Below are 6,000 nucleotides of genomic sequence, written 5' to 3' on the forward strand. Positions count from 1 at the left end.
AACAGCAGCAACAATGACATCATTGTATTTGCAAAAAGCTTACTTTTCACATTCCTGGCTCTTTTTCCTAAAACACTGACGTCATAGTAAAACATTGTTCTCCCTGCTTTGAGTTCAAATCGCCTGATAAACCAGAGAAATAGGAAGATAACGAAAGAAGACATACATTAATATAATTCTGCAAGGCAAAAAAAAAATTGCTAAGGCTTCTTTATGTCTATTGCTTGACTACATGGCATCTATTGTTTTATGATCTTATATCCTTGTTTCCTATGCCCGATTGTTCTTGCCACTTAAAATGTAATCTCTTACACAATTCACCTTCTCGGTTCATGTTACTGTACTATTATTAGAATATCTTCGCTTTACAGGGTTTTTTTTTTATCAAAGCTCATTAGCATTCTTTATCATCATCATGATTATTGCTATTATTATTTATTTTTGTTCTTCTCTGCAGAATGTTTTCCCTTTATTGTAACGTTTGGTTTGTTCTCCCTATCATTTAATAACTAGTCTCACACATTGGTATAGAATCCTGCTTTTGTTGAAAATTAACTCCGATAAATCAGGGAAACATGAAGAAAAAAAATGTAGACATATTGTAGTATAATTCTTCAAGATAAAAACAGGCATGCTTAGCTGGGCACAGGGTGCTCTGTAATCCCAGCACTTTGGGAGACGGAGGCAGGTGGATTGCTTGAGTCCAGAGTTCAAGACCAGTCTGGGCAACATGGCAAAACCCCCTCTCTCAAAATATACAAATATTAGCTGGGTGTGGTGGCATGCGCCTGCAGTCCCAGATACTAGGAAAGCTGAGAAGGCTGAGGTGGGAGGATCGCTTGGGCCCCAGAGGTCAAGGCTGCAGTGAGCTGTGATTGTGCCACTGCACTCTAGCCTAGGTAACAGGGTGACACCCTCTCTCTCAAAAAAAAAAAAAAAAAAAGGCATACTCAAATTATTTGCTACTCTCTCTTTGTAAAATCAATCTCCTGAATGTTACTCTTGCTTAACACATGAAATCATCACTTCATTATCTGTAAACTCGATTGCAAATTTTTGCTCATCCCACATTATTGATTACTAATTGCTTCCTGTTAATAATACCTAAATTTTATCTAACAGAAGTTTAGTGAAATTACAACAAAAAATATAATGGAATGGGGATGGTGGAAGAAGAAATAAAGGAAGCTATAATTCACCTATAAAAATATCTTTTGTTTTATTTTATTTATTGATTTTATTTTTATTGTTTTTTTCAGAGTCTTACTCTGTTGCCCAGGCTGTACTGCAGTGTTGTGATCTTGGCTCACTGCAACTTCTGCCTCCCAGGCTCAAGAGATTCTCTTGCCTCAGCCTCCTGAATAGCTGGGATTACAGGTGTGTGCCACCACACCCAGCTAATTTTTGTATTTTTAGTAGAGGCGGGTTTCACTATGTTGGCCAGGCTGGTCTCAAACTCCTGACCTCAAGTGATCCACCCACCTGGGCCTCCCAAAGTACTGGGATTACAGGTGTGAGCCACTGCACCCAGCCTATTTTATCTATAATTGACATATGAATGCATTATTTGTATTGCATGTACCCATTATTTTTAAGCTCTAGGTCTTACACTATGGGGAAATTGCAAAGACAGAAATAGTATATTGTGTTTGTTCTGTTCAACACCTAGCAACAGTTTATTTTTCTTGATTCTGAGCGTGAGACATCCCCAAAGCCTCCACTGAAACTGCTTAAAATCCTAACAGCATGTCGCTTTACTTTTTTTTTTTTCTTTGAAACAGGGTCTTGCTCTGTTATCCAGGCTGGAGTACGGTGGCATGGTCTTGGCTCACCCAGGCCTCAAACTCCTGGGTTCAAGTGATCCTCTCTTCTCAGCCTCTCAAGTAGTTGGGACTTCAGACATGCACCACCACACCCGGCTAATTTTGTTTATTTATTTATTTATTTATTTATTTATTTTTACAGAGATGGGGTCTCGCTGTGTTGCCCAGGCTGGTCTCAAACTACTAACCTCAATTGATTCTCCTGTCTCAGCCTCCCAAAGTGCTGGGATTATAGACATGAACCACCGTGGTCAGCCCACTTTACATTATTATTATTATTATTATTATTATTGAGATGGAATCTTGCTCTGTCGCCCAGGCTAGAGTGGCACAATCTCAGCTCACTGCAACCTCCGCCTCCTGGATTCAAGCGATTCTCCTGCCTCAGCCTCCCAAGTATCTGGGAATACAGGCATGTGCCACCATGCCCGGCTAATTATTGTATTTGTAGTAGAGACAGGATTTCACCATGTTGCCAGGCTACTCTCAAACTCCTGACCTCAAGGGATCTGGCTGCCTCGGCCTCCCAAAGTGCAGGGATTACAGGCGTGAGTCACTGTGCCCAGCCCCACTTTACCTTCTCAATTTACTTCAGCACCTCCATCATAAACACACACACACACACACATACACACACACACACGCACTCCCCAGGATTTTTCTGTGGACCGAAGTCCACCCTGACTGATTCCTCAGAGATCTGTTGATTATCCCAATTCATCTTTGTAAAGAGCAATTAAAACATGGTAATCTTACAACCACCACTGTTGATGGATGTCAAAATCTTTGGGAAACAGGATATTTACCAAGTTTCAAAGTGTCACATCCAAGATTACTTGTTACTTTTAAAGGGACATGGCACTTTAATTTTGCAGATATTTGGCGAATACCACCTTAACCAAATGATCAAACTTACTATCACCAGTTACATCACTTACATCTGGATGTGATACACTGAGAAGAACACAGCAAACCATACGCTATTCCTTCCAAAAATACTTAACCTGAATCTAATCATTAGGGCACAGCCAAACAAACTCAAATTGAGGGACATTCTGCAAAACAATTGTCCTAAATTCTTCAAAAAATGTCAATAACGTGAAAATCAAACAAGGCTGGGGAATTATAGTTCAAGGGAAGGAAAAAATGAAAATTGAATGCAACAAATAATCCTTGATTGGATCCTGGAATATAAAAGATAAAAATAAATAAAACTACATGGGACATTGGCCGGGCGCAGTGGCTCATGCCTGTAATCCCAACAATTTGGGAGGCTGAGGTAGGCAGATCACTTGAGGTCGGGAGTTCCAGACCAGCCTGGCCAACATGGCAAAACCCCATCTCTACTAAAAATACAAAAATTAGCTGGGTTTGGTGGCAGGCGCCTGTAATCCCAGCTACTCAGGAGGCTGAGGCAGGAGAATCACTTGAACCTGGGAGGTGAAGTTTCCAGTGAGGCGAAATCTTGCAACTGCACTCCAGCCTGGACGACAGATGAAGACTCCGTCTCAAAAAAATAAGTAAATAAAATAAAATGAACTTAAACTACATAGGACATTGTATGAGGCCATTTTTGTGTTGGCATAAAGGAATACCTGAGACTGCGTAATTTATAAAGAAAAGGGGTTTATTTGGCTCACAGTTCTGCAGGCTGTATAGGCTGTTTAAGCATGGCTCCAGCATCTGATCTGCTCCTGGTGAAGGACTCAGGAAACTTACAATCATGGCAGAAGACACAGTGGGACCAGGGGTGTCACATGGCAACAGTGGGAGCAAGGGGTGAAGTGGGAGGCATCACACTCTTTTAAACAACCAGATCTCATGTGAACTAACTGAGCAAAAATTCACTTATCTCTAAGGGGATGATGCTAAACCATTCATAAGGGATCCGCCCCCAAGATCCAATTACCTCTCATCTTGCCCCACCTCCAACAAGGGGAATCATATTTCAACATGAGATTTGGAGGGGACAAACATCCAAACCATATGAAGCATTATTGGGACACATTATTAGGACAATTGGGGAAATTTGAGTATGGAATATACTTTAGATAATAGTGTCGAATCATTGTTAAAATTTTCAAGTAGTTGTATTGTGGTTATGTAGAAGAATGTCTCTTTTCTTAGGAAATAAATGCTATCTTTAAGGAGTGTTTAGGGATGAAGTGTCATGATGTCTGCAATAAATTCTCAAATGGTTCAGCAATGTATATATTAAGGAAGGGAATAAAGAAAGAGAAATAGAAAATAAATGTGGCAAAATGTTAACAATTGGTAAATCTTAGTGAAGGGTATGAGACCCTTCATTGTTCTCTGCCTGCAACTTTTCTGAAGGTTTGAAACATTACAAAATTAAAAACTGAAGAAAAACTATTAAACCGAAGCCTGGCATTTCTTTTTCTTTTTTTTTTTTGAGATGGAGTCTTGCTCTGTCGCCCGGGCTGGAGTGTACAGTGGTGCAATCTCGGCTCACTGCAACCTTTGCACCCTGGGTTCGAGCAATTCTCCTGCCTCAGCCTTCCTAGTAGCTGGGATTACAGGCATGAGTTAACCACACCTGGCTAATTTTTGTATTTTTAGTAGAGACGGGATTTCGCCACATTGGCCAGGCTGGTCTCGAATTCCTGACCTCAAGTGATCCACCCGCCTTGGCCTCCCAAAGTGCTGGGATTACAGGCGTGAGCCACTGTACCTGGCCAAGCCTTGCATTTCTTGGGAAAAGACATCCTGGAGTTAAATACGTTAAGCCAACGTGCTTTGCTTCAGGCCTACAAGAAATTGTGAAGAAGTCCAAATGTGTGACAAAGTGACTAGCAGGCCAGCAGGACATTGCTATGTAGACTTGTTTCAGGACTGATAGATATTTATTTAATTGAATATGACATTAGAGATGCTGTAGTTCATATATTAACACAAATAGACAAACAGAAGCCCAGGAGATATGGTGTGTTGTCCAGTGTCACATACTTACATAGTGATAGAGCTGGACTCAGGAGAGAACCCAGGAGTCCTGTGTGGTTTTGTGTGTGTGTGTGGTTTTTGTTTGTTTGTTTGTTTCTTTGTTTTCTTTGGCGGGGGGAGGGGTTTTAGAGACAGGGTCTTACTCTGTTTCCCAGGCTGGAGTGTAGTGTTGCAATCATGGCTCACTGCACCTCAAACTCCTGGGCTCAAGTGATCCTCCTACCCTAGCCGCCCAAGTAACTGGGATCACAAATGTGAACCACTGCATGGTATATTTCAGTTTATTTTTTACTTCGTTTTTTGTAGAGACAGAGTCCTGCTTTGTTGCCCAGGCTGGTCTCAAAGTCCTGGCTTCAAGCAATTCTCCTGCCTGGGCCTCCCAAAGTGCTGGGATTACAGGCATAAGCCACTATACCTGGCCTTTTTCGCTCTAATAATAAGGTGGTGGCTAGGCACAAAACTAGAGTATTTTCCACTCCAGTTTCTAATTGGAACAAAAAATATCCAAGAATGGATTTCTTATTTTTATTTTTTATTTTTTTGAGATGGAGGCTTGCTCTGTCGCCCAGGCTGGAGTGCAAATGGCGTAATCTTGGCTTACTGCAACCTCTGCCTCCCAGGTTCAAGCAATTCTCCTGCCTCAGCCTCCCGAGTAGCTGGGATTACAGGCACATGCCACCAGGCCCGGCTAATTTTTGTATTTTTAGTAGAGACAGGGTTTCTCCATATTGGCCAGGCTGGTCTTGAACTCCTGACCTCAGATGATTCACCCGCCTCGGTCTTCTAAAGTGCTGGGATTACAGGCATGAGCCACCGTGCCCGGCCCAGGAATGGATTTCTGTTATTGTGTTGCTATTGTTTAAGCCATATTGAAGCCCAAGCTACTTGTCCCCACTAAACCCACTGTCACATGCGTGTCTATCAGTAGCAAGGAGATTCAGGACTTCAGCGAAACTGGTGACAGTGCCATTTTGCCCATGACTGAGTGCTGCCCAATGCCCCTTTCTCTCTCTACCAATCCTCTGGGAAAATGAGACTACAGAGCAGAAGAAAGGACAATAACAACATTATAGCTCAAGTGACCTTAAAAGCAAGGAAACCCTATTATTTGAATGGAGTAATGGATAGGCCTGACCATTATCAGTCACTCTGGATGTGACAGAAGTACACTTCTTGTTAGAGCATCAGAGTAAAAACCTCTTCAGCATTGCATTTG

Source organism: Pan paniscus, chromosome 6 (genome assembly GCF_029289425.2).
Source record: "Pan paniscus chromosome 6, NHGRI_mPanPan1-v2.0_pri, whole genome shotgun sequence".
NCBI lineage: Eukaryota > Metazoa > Chordata > Mammalia > Primates > Hominidae > Pan > Pan paniscus.